General features: G+C 44.5%; 1 protein-coding gene across 1 annotated transcript in view; it reads right to left on the bottom strand.

Moving 5' to 3' along the window:
- LOC124605413 (F-box only protein 32) overlaps window positions 1-19,557 on the bottom strand; it is a 541,318-nt gene that overhangs the window by 27,374 nt on the left and 494,387 nt on the right. The gene's annotated exons all lie outside the window — the stretch shown is intronic.

Here is a 19,557-nt window from a genome sequence, read left to right on the forward strand (position 1 = left end):
CTTTAACTGTTTTTGATCTGCCAAAGTTCATTTACATAACTCATTATCTTTTCAGGGCAGGTGCAAATCACTGGTGAATACTTCTACAACTACTTTTCTTTTGTGTTTCTATGTTTCTTTCTACTGTGTTCGGCAACTCTTGTTAAATATATCGCAAAGAAAAAGGCAATTCTCTCAGAAGCATAATCAGTAAAATCGCAAGTTAGGCCACTTCATTGTACTCCACTGTGATCTACAACCATTAATACCCATCTGATTAACAATCCCTACATATCTAGGTTGCCATTTTTTATTTTGTCTGTAATTTTAGCTGTTTTTCTTCATCATCTGATAGACATAAAGCATTGATAAACTCTGTTTTATGCAAATTCATCTGTATGCTAGTTAAAAAACATATTTTGTGATCTGAGGAAATTTGGCAGGTGCACCTACTTTATGCTAAAATTAATGTCAGTATTTCAAAATATTAAACTCGTATGGCTGTTATATTTTTCCAAGAAGGAAGTTGCATTTTCTAAGAGCTCTAAAAGCACATTAATACTGCCTTAAGGGAACACTATATGGGTAATGCAATCAATTTGAAATCTGAGAGTTATATTTTCAACATAGTAATTTCTAATGTCAATGGTAGTGAATTTTTTTACAAGACCATTACTGAGATAAGCTGATGAGCAAAAACATCATGACCATGCCACCGTGAGACTGAGTGCCACATGACAGTGTTGTCAGCATGTCTCGTGGTAAGGAAAGTAATTGAGAGAAAGGTGAATCATTCTAACAATAATATGAGTTGCAAATGGCAATATCCAAGAGCAGATTGATATGGCCTGGCACCTGGGAATGAGCATCTCAGAAACTGTGAAGATAGTTGGCTGCTCATGTGGTACTGACATGAGCATCTATGGAAAGTGGTTGAAGGATGGTGAATCCATGAGTAAGGGACAAGGTGTTGGACTTCCACAACTCATCATAGAACATGAAGTTTGGAGACTTGCATGCTCTGGAAGAGACAGGTGGTGTCTGTGGCATGCCTGATGGTAGACCACAATGCTGATCCAAGTCCAAATGTTTCAGAGCACATCATAAAGCATTCGTTGTTGAGCATGGGCCTTTGCAGGAGATGACTCGTATGTGTTCCCCTACTGAACCATTGACATCATCAATTACGACTGCCGATAAGTGGAAAAATATCGCCTTGTCTGATGAATCGCATTTTTTGCAACAGCAGTTCAATGTTTGTGTCCAGATATACCATCATATTGGCAAATGGTTTTTCGAAACCATGACAACTGTGGATTACATGAACATTAATGTGTACCATCTTGTTGATGGCATCTTCAGCTGAGCAACTGTCTGTGACACATGGCCAGAATTGTGCTATAGTGGTTTGAGAAGCATGATAATAAAAGCTGATGTCTTGGCCACAAAATTCACCTCATCTGAACCCGATGGAAATCTCAGATGCTATCAGGTACTAGCTCCACACTCAGAAACTACCAGCCCATAATTTTTGAGAATTGTGTGACCTGTACATAGCTTGTTGAATCCGTGGCACACAGAATAGCTGCTGTATTGCTTTCCAGAGGTGGACCAACAAACAATTAAACTATTAATTTTTTGGCTCATCAGTGTATACTGAGTAACCTCCATTGTTGGTAAAACTTGTACAAAAACTTAATACAAAGTTGTAGCTTAGTGGCACATAAAAAATCATTTCATTTCATCAGTGTTCATTAACATACAAAATAGAATTTTTGGTTTCTCCTATTAGGATACTAACCTCATCTACTTCATTTTTGATAAACTGATATTTTTAAATGAATGTGCAAAGCCATTAGAAGTGAGAGGACATGTGACCCATCTGAGTGCACTGGCACAATTGAATAGGTTGCTAACATTTCGTTGAGACTTAGTGAGGATCTAGTGAGCCCTTCAGTGCTAGGATATGAGCCATAAAAATTGATGCTTCCCATTGAGATTAATTTTTTTGGTCGATTTTACACTCAAAACAGTAGCTTTTTTGGGAGGATATTCATTTGAGTGTTGAGAGTGAGGATGGAAATCATGTGATAAGACAGAGGCTGTAGGGTATGAAGGTGTCTTAGTGCACACCAAACTTCATAGTGCAAACATTTTTGGAGATGGACAGAAAATGCATTTAATGTTACGTCGAGCCAAGATTCTGACGATTTTGTTCAATACTTTGCCAGTATACAGCAGATATACCATTTCTTATCCTCCTCATCTTGTTCTACTCATTTGACTGTAGATTCTGCTTAAAAGCATACGGAATTTTTCTCCCACAGTATCCACTCTACTTGAATATGTCCTTAAAGTGGTTGAACTCACTTGGCAGGCTTTCTTTGTACAACACTGCATGGGGCATGTGGACCAGTGCATGTGGCACACCTCATTTTGAAGGAGAATGGCATCTGGAAGTGTTGGAATCCGAACATGCTTTACAAGATATGTTAATCACAAATTGTGATGTGATGTGGCCACTCAGGAGTGAAAGGCTTCATGGGTTTCTCCAACTGAACTCCCTGCACCCCTAGATTCACTATGGAGGCGGAAGACAATGGCGAACTCTTTTTTGAACGTCCTATTGAAGTGCAAACTGGACAGCATTGTGGGACACAGTGTTTATAGGAAAGCCATTTGTGTCTCCACATCTCCATCTGCTATTATTCTTTACAATGTGGCGGTGTGCCATGTACTCTGGTCCACAGGGCCACTGCAGTATCAGACAAAGACAGGCAACCAAGGGAGCTTTACCATCTAAAGGACGTATTGAAGATGAATGGATTTGGTGGGAAACAACTGTACATGCTTTCAAGCAGAATAAAGAGCCCAAGAAACTAGAGCAAGATGAAGAGGATAAGACAATGGCAATGTATCGAACAAACTCAGAAGACTCTTGCCTCAGCGTAGCATTAAAAGCACTTTATGTCCACCTCCGAAAACAAGCCCAATAAATTTCGCTGAAGGGTGACTTGGGCTCTGTAAACTGGGTGTCAACTGTGTTTCAAGCAAATGTGGTAAGGCAGACTGTGCAGACAGTTGAAGAAAGGTGGAACTGGCTTAGGAGACACACTGATCTTAGGCAATCAACAAAATCTGCAGTTGCAGAACATTGCTTGGCTACAGGGAACTCAATGATATATGAACATTATTTAGGGTCTGTGTTCTAAAGGAAGCTGATCAACAGAGCTAATGAGCTTCACTCTCAGCAAAGTGTGGGACCCAGCACTCAGCCATCTTAAGTCACAATGTCAACTGAGTGTGACTTATGGGTATGGTTGAAGCACTGAGACACCAGATTCGTACCCAGCAGTTGGCGATTCGCCCTCGTCCTCCCCCCCCCCCCTCCCCCCCCACACACACACACACACATCCCGATGGTGCATGTGACCAGGTAGTGAGGGAAGGAATGGGGAGTGGTAGAAGTATAAAGGAGGCATGATGTAGCAACATCTTGTGACGCCACATGCTCGTGGTACCAATGCTCAAGGCATCAGAGGCAGCTGCTGTCACAATAGCGATATCAGCCACCTACGTCACCTTCATGTCAGCATACCGATCACCACGTGGCATTCTCGAGCCAGCAGACAATGGGGAGCTATTGTCTCTCCACAGCAAAATCTTTGCCACGGGGGACTTAAAAGCCAAACATGCCACCTGAAACTCGAAATTCATGAACAATAGTGAGTGTCGCCTACTGTGAGCTACAGAAGACCATGAACAATAATTGTGGTGTCAAACGACTACACCATCCTCACATGAGAATGCCACACTGATGTCCTCAACGTCGCAATTGAGAGCAGTATCCTGCAGCTCATGACAGCTTCAACTGGGATTGTCCAACCATCAGACCACATCCCACTGATCTTCAAGTCTGTCGGGGATGCTGCACACGGAACTCAGAGAGATATCTCAAAATGAGTAAAACAAATTGAGATGACTTCCAGCAGGAATTCACGCCAACAGTGGCAGCAGATACGAGGTACTTTATTTTATTTCATTTCAGTAATAGTACAGTGTAACACACCACCTTGAAAAGTGAGTTGAATGCTTCTAGATCTAACAGCAAAGACTTATACTTATTATTATTATTATTTCAATCTTATTGGTATACAGTTGTTAATGCTTTTTCAAATAATATAAAGAACATAATATATGACATGAGGCATAGTCACATGAGACATTGTGTCACTTCACTTGAAGGCTGTCGTAGCATCCACACCACCTGATGTCGACAGTCAAGCAAAGCGTCCCCCTCCCCAGATATCTTGGCTGCCATCACCACCATGAAGAGCCACGTGAGTGGCACCTCACCAGCCACAAAATGCATCCTCAACAAGATGTGCTAAGAGCAGCCTGCAGTGGAAAACCACAGAAAGATGGAATGCTGCTGGTCTTGTGTCTTTGAAGGGCTGGATGACGGATCAGCGCAGCGCCTGGTGAAATCTATGTTGTGGAAATCACAATACTACCTCTAGCAATAGGGCCAAACATCATCTCACGGACAAACACCAAGGCAGAAGAAGCTCTCGTGATGTCTTCGCCGAGAATATTCGACCAGTGGCAGACTTGGCACACATCCAAGAGGTAGCCACTCGCCTGCCACGGTATATTCAAATATGGGATAACGAAGGTGCCGTCGATCCGGCATCTGGGGAAGAGGTAGCACAACTACTACGCAACGTACACAGCAGTAAAGCGAAAAAGCCCTACCTTGTAATGAATCAGATCGTAAAATAGCTAGCCGGCCGTTGTGGCCGAGTGGTTCTAGGCGCTTTAGTCCGGAACCGCGCGACTGCTACGGTCGTGGGTTCGAATCCGGCCTCTGGCGAGGATGTGTGTGATATCCTTCGGTTAGTTAGGTTTAAGTAGTTCTAAGTTCTAGGGGACTGATGACCTCAGATGTTTAGTCCCATAGTGCTCAGAGCCATTTTAACCATTTTGAAGTAAAATAACTACTACCACTAAGCAGAACATAGAGCAGAGACTTTCAACAAGATCGTGCTACAGAAGATGTTACCATGGCGTGGAAACACGCAGACGTCACAGTGCTGCCAATGGCAGGTGAAGATCTATGCTCAGCTTCCATTTGTCAGCCTGCTGCCAGCCTCATGTAAGCTACTTGAAAGACTATTACCTTCGAAGACTGATGTTTCACGTAGAGGCAGAATAACTCCTTCCCGGTGAACAATTTGGCTTTTGGAGAGAACACGTTACCACGCACCAACTTCTGAGGTTGGTAGAGGAGGCGCTATGTGCTCTACAACATAGAGAGGCCGCCCGCGGTAGCCGAGCGGTCCTAGGCACTTCAGTCTGCATGCGGCTGCTACGGTCGCAGGTTCGAATCCTGCCTCGGGCATGGATGTGTGTGATGTCCTTGGGTTTAAGTAGTCCTAAGTCTAGGGGACTGATGACCTCCGATGTTAAGTCCCATAGTGCCTAGAGCCATTTGAACATAGAGAGTATTTTGGAGCCATCTTTCTGGACATCTCTTGCGCCTTTGGCTTTGTGTGGTTCGAGGGATTCCTCTAATATCTACTACTACTTGGGTTCCCTGTGTCACAAGTGCATCCCTTCCAGTCGCACCTTCAGAGAAAAACCTTTCGCATCTGCGCCCAGGATGACGGTTACGCCAAGAGGGACATCACAGTGGAAGTGCCACAGGGTTCACTCCTCGGACCAAAGTTATACGTGCTGTACACGTCTGACCTTCCCAGGATAACCGGATATCATGGCACTGTATGCAGGCAATACAGTGCTGTATACCTGCAGTATAAATGCCATGACGCTGCAGCGACACCTACAAGCAGCGTATGATGACCTCGAGCACTGTAAAGCAAAATGGCCCTGCACAAGGTCGCTGATGTTCCCTATCTACGAGAGCTCTTCGAGCATGCAGTCAACAAGTTCTGTCGGAGGACACGCCATCAAGGAATGAAATAACAGACGGCTAGGCGTACGACCACACTGGCTGCATACGACGAGATGGTCTGATCTGTGCACACTTTATTTATAAGTACTTTTGGGGTCCTACTCTCATGTTACTACTATAAAGCTACATGGGCAGGGGAGAAAACTCACGCCGCTATTTTTGGCGATTCTTGTCTGTAATATTTTGGTGAGTGTGGGTTCTCGTTACTACGTTGTTTTAAATTGTCCTGCCTTGTATATGCCAAGTGTGTGTTTTAAATCCTGTGTCTTCTATATATACAGCTTGTTCACTTCTCCGTGTCACAACTATGAAGCCACAGGTGCAAGGCAGACAACACACGCTGTTGCTGTATGGCGATCCTAGTATGTAATGTTTTGGTCGATATGGGCTCTTGTTCTTGGGTTGTTTATTTCGGGTTTGCGTTAGGTGTTTAGGGAATTTTTGTTCAGGGTTACTTACATATGTATCGTAACATACCTCCCTGTCACGATTGCAAAGTCATGAAGGCAAGGGAGACAACACATGCCTATATTGTATGCCGATTCCAAGAGCGAAGACGCGAATTCTACAGGTATTATCTTAACATGACGGCAAGGTACGCTGTCGAAATATCGTGTTACGTAAAGGTCGGCACACTGCTGGACACCCGACAGTGCAAACCACTGCTACTGATGAACAAGGAAGCTAACAATGTAGCTGTTTCTAAAACGCGCTATCAACTTAAGCCAGCGTTGAGAATGAAGCTATCAAAATGCCCGTAACTGGCAAATGAACACTTATTATGTTACCAATGCAATCTCCAGGGCCTCGCAATAATTGGTAACTGCTTCAGGAGAAATAGTGGAACGGGACAGCAGCAGTAGCAGCAGCAGAAGAAGAAGAAGAAATACGATGACCCGCTCATTTTGCCTTAGACCAAAACAAATGGTCTGAGACCAAAGCAGAAAAAATAATTCCACGCCAAATGCTTCCGCTACACTGAACTTCGTTGTTAATACTCTGCACGAGGATGAATACCATCTGCACTTCACCCATCAGGCCCACAGAAGCCCATCTGAGAAACACAACACAAAAGAAGGTAAAGCTATCATCAATCTGAAGTCTGGTCTGAACACCGTCGTCCTTTAAAAATCTTTCTTCAGATGGCATACTGTTACCTTTCTCCAGCCTTTGAACGGACTTACCCAGCCAGTTACAGTGGGACCTACAGTCTAACGTGGGCTCAGAACCGCGGTTCAACCCGGTATTTGTCACATCAACAAACACTGCTAGAGGTGAAAGAAGTGATAACTGACGGAGTGGAGATCAAACACAGTTTGGCACTTCACCACTGAGCAACAACACACCACTTTATAAAAGCTTATGGCCTTGTGCACTCATTTTCTTGGTTAGGATCTAGGCAGTAACACAGTTATGAAAGGCAAGTTTTATGGGCAACTGAATTCGATGAAATGTAAAGACAAGAAATTACAAAGTGAAATTCGTTCAGAACTTTTGAATTTGCGACGTAATAAATATGTCCTGACAGGTGAAATAGTGAAAAAAAATTGTTGAATAGGATAGAGAGTATGAATTATCATATTGTCTGGGATTCACAGACTGTGTCTGAGTTCCAATAAAAAAAACCTGTCCTAACAGCTCTTGAGACTCATCTTTATGTAGTAGTATACATAATTTAAGTGGTAGTTTAGCGTTGCTACCAAAAGTTCATTATGGATTTACTTCAGACGGGTACAGGTTACAATTTCATTAAAATGTGCGGTATATAATTAGATATTACTTATAAATGAAGAGAAGCTGTAGTTTAAGGTCGTTACCAAAATTCTCGAAAAAATTCTAGACCGATTTACTTCAAATTTGTACATGACGCTCTAATAAACGTTCGTACGATATATATATATATATATATATATATATATATATATATATATATATATTATATATGAGTATACTAAACAAGTGAGAAAGACCGTTAGCAGAAATATTGAAAAGTTCTTCATCGTTTCACTTCAATTTTTTCACGATATTAGTTTATTTATGGCTGTAATTTGTCAGCAACTGCACTACCTATTTTTCAATATAAAATTCAGTCATCATTTGCAAATATATTTTTATTACGCTTTACAAGATTTGACAAATTAATTTGTCATCGTGAGAAGCCTACAGAACTGGAGATATTATAAATCTTTAGACCTTGGCTATAAATTGATATGAAGTATATGTTCATGTTGTATGTGAGTATTGTACACACAGATTTACAGTAACTGAACCACATCTGTGTGTGTGTCAAGATGTTGTGCTAGCAGCAAGGAACATAAGAAAACGTATAAAAATTTAACGAAGGTATATAACGAAGATATATACAATTCATTTGAAAAAAAAATGGCACATAGATCTAATATACAGGGCGTTCACGTTAACTGAAGACATTTAAATATCTCGAAAACTACACATTGGATCAAAAAACGTTAAGATGCTAATTTGGTTGTCTCGGAGGGGGACATCCAACGATACCACACTCGAACCCCACCCCACCCCACCCCTTGTTTGTCTGACGGGGGCAACTTTGAAATCTTCAGTGGGAACCTCCGTTCATTATTGCAGATTACGATTCTACAGAAAAATCTCCATTCGTTATATCTGAAGCATTTTCTTCGTTTCGTCATAGATGGCACTGTGATCGGGGGAATACAAACGGGCACACAATCGTAATTTACGACATGCTACTCAACGGCCCTTGAATATCCAGTGGCACGTGGGACCCCACTTCCATGCTGCGAAGGTAGGACAAGTCAGTATTTCATAACTTTTAATTGGAAACCCCATTCGCAACGCTGTATTCCTCTGACATGGGGGGGTGGGTGGGAGACACTCGACGCGCCAGCGCCACTGTGGCCGTGGCTCCAGGCGAACGCCACTCTACTTTTCCAATTATGGTCTACATTCCAGTAAGGCATGTTATGCTGGTTAACGCTTCCACGGTTTGTGACTGCAGCCTCGTCGGAAAATAGTACCTCGGCAAAGAACGTGGGGATCATTTGCATTTGTTGAAGTGACCATTCACAAAACACTACCCGGTTGTGGGAATCGGCGCCATGAAGTTCCTGATGCAGTGACACGTGGTATAGATGATACTTATGACGATTAAGTATTGTGACAATACTACCTATAGACATATCGGAATCGTGGTGTAATTGGCGGGCGCTTATATCCCTGGGTTGTAGTGCACTGTCGCCATTACAGCCATTTCACTAGCTTCTCCTGTAACACGTCTGTTTCGTTTCTTTTTGCCGGTCTGTACGCTGCCGTCAGACATAAAGGCGTTCACAACTTTGTAAAAGAACGAACGAGCTTCCTCTGGAGGCGCTCGGCATACAAAGCAGCAGCAGTAGCCTCAACATTTCTCCTAAATTCTCCGTAAATCAGAATCATTTCAATTTTTTTCTTCTATGGTTGGAATATTCATTGTCCACTTGAAAGTCTGTTCTCCAAATGATTAGGCAGGTATGCAGGCAATAAATACCGCGCAACAATTGTAACGTTTAGAGCTGCTATCAATTCTACGTCTGCACCATTCGTGAGCTTCGATCGCAGTGTACCACCAGTTATGATACGTTGTAGTTCGCAACAAGCCCACGGTGGCGCGTCGAGTAGTCGCCTCTGTTCGATATGTCGGAGAAATAGAACTTTGCGAATCGTGTTTCCAATTAGAAAAGTTACGAAATACTGGTTTGTCCTACCCTCGCAGCATGGAGGTGGGGTCCCAAGTGCCATTGGATATTCAAGGGCCATTGAGCAGCATGTCATAAATTTAGATTGTGTACCCATTTCTATTCCTCCGATTACAACGCCATCTATGGCGAAAAGAAGAAAATGCTTCAGACAAAATGTCTGTAGATTTTGTCGTAGAACCGTAATCTGCAATGAAAAACGGTGGTTCCCATTGAAGATTTCAAAGTTGCTCCCCTTAAGCCACACACGGGGTTGGATCAGGGGTCGAGTGTGGTAGCATTGAATGTCCCCTTCGGAGACAAACAAACTGGAATTATAACTTTTTTTTGATCGGGTGTATAGTTTTCGAGATATTTCAATGTCCTCAGTTAAAATGAACACCGTGCATGATAGGAACGGGCTAATTTCAGACACAATCGCTGAGCTTGCAGCCTTATGTGACAATCATAGGAATAAAGAAATTAGATGCTAGTGAGCACTGAAATTAATCAATGGGGAAAGTTGTAAGTTTGTGCCGGACCGTGACTCGAACCCGGATTTTTCCGTTTCTCGCGAATGGTCACGTTCACCGCCTCGGCTGTCCGGGCATGGTCCCTGACCGACCCAAATTTCCAACTGATACACACACAACTAACGTAGTCGTCCTGCCAATTATCCTCACCACTCGGAGATCGCCGATTCCCCTAGGAGTTCGGGCTTGTCTGCGCATCTGCAAGGGAAGGATCATTGGCCGCCGCGCCCTAGTCTTCGCTGGTCATCGAGACTCAGTTCGAAGCAAGGCTATCGTTGAAGACAATTCTACACCAGTCAATGGAACTGCAGGTCAAAGACATGTCTGGAGATGCCCTGGACAGCAGTGGGATACCAACCTGACTGTCGTCCACCATACGGCCTGGCAGCCAGAAGTGATGGTCTGGGGGTGCCACTTAGTTTCGTATCAGGGCCCCTTTGGTTGTCATCCGCGGCATACGTCGACGATATTTTACCCCCCACGCCCCCGGTTCTTTTTTCGTCATGGCAAGCCATCCTGGGCTTACATTTCAGCAAGATAATTACCGTTCGTAAGCGGCGATAGTTTCTACCGCTTGTCTTCGTGCTTGCCAAACGCCACCAGGAAGGTCGCTGGCTCTCCCCAATTGAGAATGTATGGAGCATTATGGGCAAGGCCTTCCAACCATCTCCGGATTTGGCGATCTAATGCCCCAATCGGACAGTATTTGGAACGGTATTTCCCAGAAGGACATTCAACTCTATCAATCAATGCCAAGCGGAATAACTGCATGCATAAGGGCCGGAGTTGGACCAACGCGGTATTGACTTGCTCAATTTGTGAAGCTCTTTCCCTTGAACAAATCATCCAATTTTTCTGAAATTGTAATTTTTTTTCCTTCTCGGAGTGTGTTATGTCAGTGAGTACTTAGAGATATTTTGCAGTGGTTAGGACTGTTTCATTACTGCCTGTTGCCCCGCAGTACTTGAATTTTTTCAAGTGAAGCCAATGTGGACTGAGTTATTTGCAGTGAATCTGATTTTTAACTCAGGTTGCCAGTGGGGTCTGTGATTATTTTCGTCGCTAATCGGTACTTAAAGATTATTGTTTCGCGTGGCGATTAGACTACTATTTATTTGTGTTCGTGTGGAGCTTGATTTCGATTGTTTTCACAATGATCACCGCCTGTGGTTTGCAGCTATTTTATTTACACAGGATGAACATTAATAAAACCGACAAACTGCAGGGATGAATTCCTGACTAGAAATGAAGGAAAAAAAGACCTATGAACATGCGTCCGGAAATGGACCGAGTGAGTGCAATGACAACAAATTGTCCCGGGACTCGGTATGGAGCTGCATCGCATCCACCTCACAATAGACATTCAAAGTGGACTCCATAGGATGCAATATCATGCAGGATACACATAATCGTACCTTGGCTTACACCAAGTTGGCGGACCACCTCCCTGGAGCTTGTACTAGGGTTCGTCTCAATATCCTGTACAACTTGGTCCTCCAGATCTGTTGTATGTACAGTCCACTGCCTCCCTGCACTTTCGTCTGAAGGGAATCATGATCACACAAACGCGCAACAAGCGCTTTAAGTGTTGTGTGATGTGGTTGGTGTCTTTGAGGGCACTAGTTTTGGTATAACCGTGTTGCCTCTCGACTGTTTCCATTTGCTTGGCCGTACACAGACACCATCTCGGCTTGTCCCCGACATGAATACCAGACCATTCTACTGTTTACAGTATGCTGCGTCATTCGCACAGCCTGCAACACAAAAGGAACACACGACACGTGGTCAGAGGAACTGCCATTTGTCAGCGTCATTTACCGTGGCAGCAATGCATTTCCGGACACTCGTTCACAGGACCTTTTTTTCCTTCATTTCCAGTCCGGAACTCGTCCCTGCAGTTTTTCGGTTTTATTCATGTTCACGCTGTATAATGTTAGCCAATCACTATATTGAGGGCTCGAGCTACATTTCAATTCGCTTCATTACGTAGAATTTTACCAACAACATACCAAATTTTGTTTGATATTAAGAACAATAAACTTTATTTGATAAACTTATCAGTCTGTAGTCGCCGGCCGGAGTGGCCGAGCGGTTCTAGGCGCTACAGTCTGGAACCGCGCGACCGCTACGGTCGCAGGTTCGAATCCTGCCTCGGGCATGGATGTGTGTGATGTCTTTAGGTTAGTTAGGTTTAAGTAGTTCTAAGTTCTAGGGGACTGATGACCTCAGAAGTTAAGTTCCATAGTGCTCAGAGCCATAGTCTGTAGTCGCGGTATATTACTTAGTTTTGCTGCACCTAGTATCAACGTAAAGTTATTTCAAATTTGATTAATACATGAGTGACAACTTTATTACTGCTATTTTTATTTAAATTGACAATAACTGGAGTCAAATAATCATTCCTTAAGAGAAAACAATTATCAAGCTATAACCTTAGAATCTGTCGCACAGTCGAACTAAAGTACCAATAAATGAATCAAGAATTGATGGCTTTCAGAACAATTCAAGAAATACATGCAGGAAAGATGTACGTAACACACTTGGCATCAATGAAAAATTTTAATGTATTGTACAACATAGGCTACAGTTCCGAAAAAACATCTCAAAGCAAGTTTAATAAATTACGCTTTTTGATTTATTGTTTGCAAGTATTGGTGAACAAACTGTGCCGTTCAATAGACTAAATGAAATTGCTCGGTAAATCGCTCGAGTGTGATGAGGTCGAAGAGAACGACCAATGGCAGGCGATATCGCTGAGGCCCTTATTTATTTGTTTATTCATTTATTCCTTTTGGAGGGTACCATAAAAGCAACTTTGGTTTCGCTCCTTTGTGTTTAATTTTCGTTCCTCCCAGACTTATTTCATCCTTCGAGTTCGTCATCCCTCTTCTTCCTGGGTCCACTTTCTTCCTTTAGCAGACCTCTTTCTTTGCCGAAATCCTGCCTTTTGTGTTGCTTCTCGAAAATGTATTCTGTAATCTATTATGTCCATTCTAATTCCTCTGTTTTTCATATGTTTGTCAACTTCGATGCACAATGTGGATTTGCAGCTGTTTAGTAAGCTGCTTGGTTAGTCTGTTCTTATCCATACGGTATGTGGCCATAGAACTGTAGTCTTCGTTTCCTCATTACATCAGTTAGCTTTTCCATTTTCAAACAGAGCTCTTTGTTTGATCTTAATTTGTGTTCAACATTACTATTAGTTCTAGGTCTCAGTATTTTCCTTAGAATTCTTCTTTCAACTTTTTCCTGTTTTAGCTTTGTGCTCCAGGACGAAGTTTTTTGTTTACATGTTTTTTGTCATTTGGAATGCCCTCTCCATTTTATGTACTGCGTTTTCTGTGACCGTCTTTTCCTTTGTGTTGCTTGTTATCCATTCTTCTGCTACTTACAACAGTTTATTTTAGATATTGTGTTGTTATGAATTTTTAAGACTTGTGGGGGGGGGGGTCTTATTGATATTTGTCATGAAACGTGTTTTCTCAAACGATATTTTAATCTTATTTTAGCTGCTTGTTTCTGGAGGTCTGTGATTTTTTCTTCGGCGCTATCCAGCGAGTCAGTAATGAATGCCATGTCATCTGCGGTCTAGATGATTTTATTTGGGTTTCTTCTTAGTTCAACAGCCTAAATACTGTGAATTTTTCTCCATTCTCTCACTACATTCTCTATAGTGAAGTTAAAAAGAAGGGGCGATAAGCCGTCTTCCTATCTTATTCCTGATCTTATTTATTTTCATGTTGTGTTAAAGTCTCTTTAATTATTTCTGTTGTTTTATTGTCGAGTCCAGATTCCTGTAAAATGCCGATTAGTGTATTTCTGTCAACTGAGTAATATGCCTTTTTAAAATCTACAAATCTATCACGTATGATAGCCCTGTGTACTAGTGTCCTGCCTCATAACATCTCGCCTGGCGGATGGTATTGGCAATTGTGCAGTGCACTCGACAGCAATCCAGCGCACCGCCACGCTAGAGATATATCGCTCGATCTGTAGAGGCTGAGCAACGGCGAGGAGGGCGTTGACCCGACTGCGACTCCCACACACTGTAGCTGCTCGCCCCCGCGCGGCGGGATCACCCAAGTGGTGGTGGCGGCCGTAATCCCGAGAAATGCTGCACGCAACGTGATCAGTGACAATCGAAGGTGAAACAGAAAACCGGCGAATACACGTACCCCAGAGGGCGACTGGAGAAACACAGCGGGATGCGGAGTTTTTGATATGCTGTCGCCAAAACAAAAACATTTTAAGAAAGCGCTGCCAGTGAAATTTTCATGCGCGTTATGAACCATTCACGAATATAACACACCATTTTTCCGCAAACTTCACATTCTGCGTCACGCGAAACTGGAATTACGGGACAGCAAAGAAACTCTGAGAGAAATTGTTATTTTTTGGAGGTATGGTTTTAAAAAGAACACAAATGACTGCGTGATCATGTGTGAACCATGAGTACACAGCTTGGTACAAGACCGTTACTCCGTTAATGGTTAGTTAACGAAGTTAACTTTTCGAGAAACGGGGTAATTTTTCAGTTTGCTTTGAGAAGCGTCATTGAGCCCGCTAATCGCTAATTAAGTACATATTATTTATGACAAAAATGATGCCGCACGGCCCGCGTGGATCATGTTCTGACAAAGTTTGGGTCATGTAGGTGTTTGACTACGCCGGGGTGCAAACAATCAGCCGGCCCCTGTGGCCGAGCGGTTCTAGGCGCTTCAGTCTGGAACCGCGCGACCGCTACGGTCGCAGGTTCGAATCCTGCCTAGGGCATGGATGTGTGTGATGTCCTTAGGTTAGTTAGGTTTAAGTAGTTCTAAGTTCTAGGAGACTGATGACCTCAGATCGCTGGGCGGAAATTTCAGGGGAGCGCCAAATTCATATTTCATATTCTTGAAGGAAGAAAACATTGTTTCACAAAGCGCCTAGTATCCAGCGCACGTTGGTCTATCGATTTTGAAACGCATCCCTGTTGGTTTTGGATCATTTTTGAACAGATTCTAACTTGATTTCTGAACGAGTCGTAAGCTGATTTTTGAATGCGCGCAGAGTGTACGTGGCATCTCTGCCAGCGGAATCCCCATCGCATCTAGACACTAAAAACTTTCCCGCAGATAAAAGGGAATGGGGTTATACGAGCTGAGCTGAATTAACCCGAACGGGTGAATATCAGTCACTGATTATGTGGTTGATTAAGATTCAGACTACCGGTACCAGAGTGGAAATAAACGACTAACAGGAATAGTAAGTAAGAAAGATTACATATTAATCTTCTCGGAGTATCCACGAAAATGAAATTTTGAAAGAAAATTTCTGCCAGATCGCTAGACTACTAAGGGCCAGCTGTAGAGCCCCCGTTTAGCAGCCGCTGAAGTTCTGTTCTCGGAATAGCGTGGAGAACGCGTTGTACGAACACGTAATTACGCCTAACCGGAGATTAAACGTGGGCTAACTAAACTGGTGATTCTGGCAGGTTTAGTGAGCTTAACTGGTGAATAAATTTTTAGTGATGACAAGATCGGTTGTTAGAACGAGGAAGGGGAAGAAACTGGGACATCATACAAATTACAAGGAAGAATATGACGATTTTAAATTTGTACAAAAATTTCGTACTACTATTTTTCGATCTCATACTTGAGAAACTGGAGCGTATAAATCAAATGTAAAAATATTTCCTAGCATAAGACTTTTTTCTTGTAGTAGACCTAATAGTCGTTTGATATTGGTACTTCGTAAATTAAATTCTGTAGTGTTATTTCTGCAAATGAGATAGATAAAAACGACCATTTGTGCCAAAACAATCTCGCTTATTTGGCGTGTGCTACTGCTGCAGTATTAGAAAGGCCTATTTCGTTTTATCTAGCAGACAGTGACAAAATAAACGTAATCAAATAAAAAACCACACCAGTCTTGGTTACTATTCGTATTAACAGCTTTTACAGTATTAGACAACGACATTTTGATTTTTCGTGTAGTAAATCGTTTGACAAACTTTGATGAGGTTTTTTTTTTTTTTTGGTGGTGGTTAAGGGCGCTCAACTACTGAGGTCATTAGAGCCCAGTCACTGTTGTTAGAGCACATGGAATCTAGTAAAACTCAAGGGGAGGGGGGGGGGGACACCAGAAATACCTGACAAAGATGCAGATAAAATAAGTAAAAAGGTTAGATGTCTTTGGACAAGCCACTCAAAGTTATAAAACGCAGAACACGAGCAGCTGCTCGAGCGTCATCAGCTAAAACATCCGGTAAAGTAGATGGCAGGGACAGGACAACACGAGATTGACTAAAGCGGGGACACGACAATAAAACATGGCGCACTGTTAATGCCTGACCACAAGGACACTGCGGGGCTGGGTCACCAGAGAGCAGGTAGCGGTGGCTAAACCGGCAATGCCCAATCCACAACCTGGTCAGAAGGACCTCCTCTCGCCGAGATGGTCGGGAGGAGGTTGTCCAAGCAGTTGGGAGCGGTTTTACTGCCCGGAGCTTGTTTCCTTGGAGGGATGACCAAGCATCCTACCACAACGACACAAGCCTCTTACAAACATCCCCACGAACGTCAGACTACGGGACACAATGGGAGGCTGGCCGAGGCAGGAGGACTGCAGCCTTGGCTGCAGCATCCGCAGCCTCATTCCCGGGCACTCCTACATGTCCGGGAACCCACAGAAAGCTGACAGGAGAACCATTATCAGCGAAAGAATGGAGGGACTGCTGTATCCATTGAACCAAGGGATGGACCGGATAGGGAGCTCCAAGGCTCTGAAGAGCACTGAGTGAGTCAGAGCAGAGTACATACGATGAATGGCGGTGGCGGCGGGCATACTGAACGGCCTGATGGAGAACAAAAAGCGCGGCCGTAATGCTGGAACATTGGTCGAGGAGCCGGTATTTAAAGGTGGGGGCCCCGACGACAAAGTCACAGCCGACACCATCGTCAGTTTTGGAGCCATCGGTGTAAATAAAGGTGTGACCGGCAATTCGAGCACGAAGTTCGACAAACCGTGAGCAATAGACTGTACCCTCCTTCAGGAGTGAGCTGAGGTCGAGATAAATATGAACCGGAGCCTGGAGCCAAGGTGGTGTCGGGCTCTCACCCTCTCTGAAGGTGGTAGGGAGGGCAAAATCCAATTGTCGAAGCAGGCGACGGAAGCGGACTCCGGGGGGCAGCAGGGCAGACACATACAACCCGTACTGACGGTCGAGAGAATCGGCGAAGAAGGACTGGTAAGAGGGGTGGTCGGGCATAGACAACAGCCGGCAGGCATACCGACACAGCAGTACGTCGCGCCGGTAGGTCAATGGTAATTCGGCAGCTTCAGGATAAAGACTCTCAACGGGACTAGTGTAGAAGGCTCCGGTCGCAAGACGTAACCCCCGATGGTGGATGGAGTTGAGACGGCGTAAGAGGGATGGCCGAGCAGACGAAGCTCCCATAATCCAGCTTCGATCGGACTATGGACCGATACAAGCGAAGCAGGACAGTGCGATCCGCTCCCCAAGATGAACCATTAAGATCTCTGAGGACATTAAGGGAACGTGTACAACGGGCAGCCAAATAAGAGACATGCGGAGACCAACACAGTTTCCTGTCTAACGTGAGCCCTAGAAACTTAGTTGTTTCCACGAATGGGAGAACAACGGGACCGAGATGTAAGGATGGCGGAAGGAACGCTTTATATCGCCAAAAGTTGATACAAACCGTCTTCTCTTCAGAGAACCGGAAGCCATTTGCCACGCTCCATGAGTATAGGCAGTCTAGACAACGCTGAAGGCAGCGCTCCAGGAGGCATGTTCTCTGGGCACTGCAGTAGATCGCGAAGTCATCGACAAAGAGAGAGCCTGATACAGTAGGTGGAATGCAATCCATAATTGGATTGATCGCGATGGCAAAAAGGGCTACGCTCAAGACGGAGCCCTGAGGCACTCCGTTCTCCTGGAGGAAGACGTCGGACAATACGGAACCCACACGTACCCTAAACTTTCGATCCGTTAAAAAGGAATCAATAAAAAGGGACAGGCGACCGCGTAGGCCCCACCTGTGCATAGTGCGGAGGATACCTCCTCTCCAACAGGTATCATAAGCCTTCTCCAAATCGAAGAACACGGCTACCGTTTGGTGCCTTCGCAAAAGGTTGTTCATGATGAATGTCGACAAGGTCACAAGGTGGTCAACAGCGGAGCGGCGGCGACGAAAGCCGCATTGGACAGTGGTAAGTAGCCGTCGAGATTCAAGAATCCAAACTAACCGAGCATGAACCATGCGCTCCATCACCTTACAGACACAGCTTGTAAGAGAAATGGGGCAGTAACTAGAAGGAAGGTGTCTATCCTTCCCGGGTTTGGGTATAGGAACAACGACGGCGTCACGCCAACGCATGGGGACCTGACCTTCGGTCCAGACGCGATTGTAGGTACGAAGAAGGAAGCTTTTGCCCGCCGGAGAAAGGTGTGCCAGCATCTGAACGTGAATGGCATCTGGCCCCGGAGCAGAGGACCGGGACAGTGCAAGCGCACGTTCGAGTTCCCGCATAGTAAAGGGGGCATTATAAGTTTCCAGATTCAGCGAGTGGAAGGAAGGTCGCCGAGCCTCTTCTGCCTCTTTCCTGGGAAGGAAGGCAGAGTGGTAATGGGCGGAGCTTGAAACCTCCGCGAAAAACCGGCCGAAGGTGTTGGAGACAGCCACAGGATCAACGAGGACATCATTACCTGAGGTCAGGCCAGGTACCGACGAGTGGGCCTTAATGCCCGACAGCCGGCGCAGGCCACCCCATACGACAGAAGAGGGAGTAAAACTGTTAAAGGAGCTGGTGAAAGAGGCCCAACAAGCTTTTTTGCTGTCTTTGATGACTCTACGGCATGGCGCCCGGAGTCGTTTGTATCCAATACAATTCGCCAACGTAGGATGGCGGCGAAAGGTGCGTAAAGCACGTCGTCGAGCACGGATAGCGTCTCTACAAGCCTCGTTCCACCAGGGGACGGAAACGCGACGTGAAGAAGAGGTAGTACGAGGAATTGAACGTTCGGCAGCATTGGTGATAACAGCCGTGAGGTATTCGACCTGACTGTCACAACTGAGAAAATCGTGGTCCGGAAAGGTCGCCAGGGAGCAGTAAAGTCCCCAGTCAGCTTTCGGTATGTTCCAGCTCGAAGGACGTGGGGATGGGATGTGGTGCAGGAGACGAACGACACAGGGGAAGTGGTCACTCGAATAGGTGTCAGAAAGGACATACCACTCGAACCGACGGGCAAGAGTGGTAGAACAGATCGAGAGGTCCAAGTGGGAGTAGGTATGAGTAGAGTCCGAGAGGAAAGTCGGGGCGCCAGTATTGAGGCAGACAAGATTGAGATGGTTGAAGA

The sequence above is a fragment of the Schistocerca americana genome, chromosome 3, assembly GCF_021461395.2.
Source record: "Schistocerca americana isolate TAMUIC-IGC-003095 chromosome 3, iqSchAmer2.1, whole genome shotgun sequence".
Classification (NCBI taxonomy): Eukaryota; Metazoa; Arthropoda; class Insecta; order Orthoptera; family Acrididae; genus Schistocerca; species Schistocerca americana.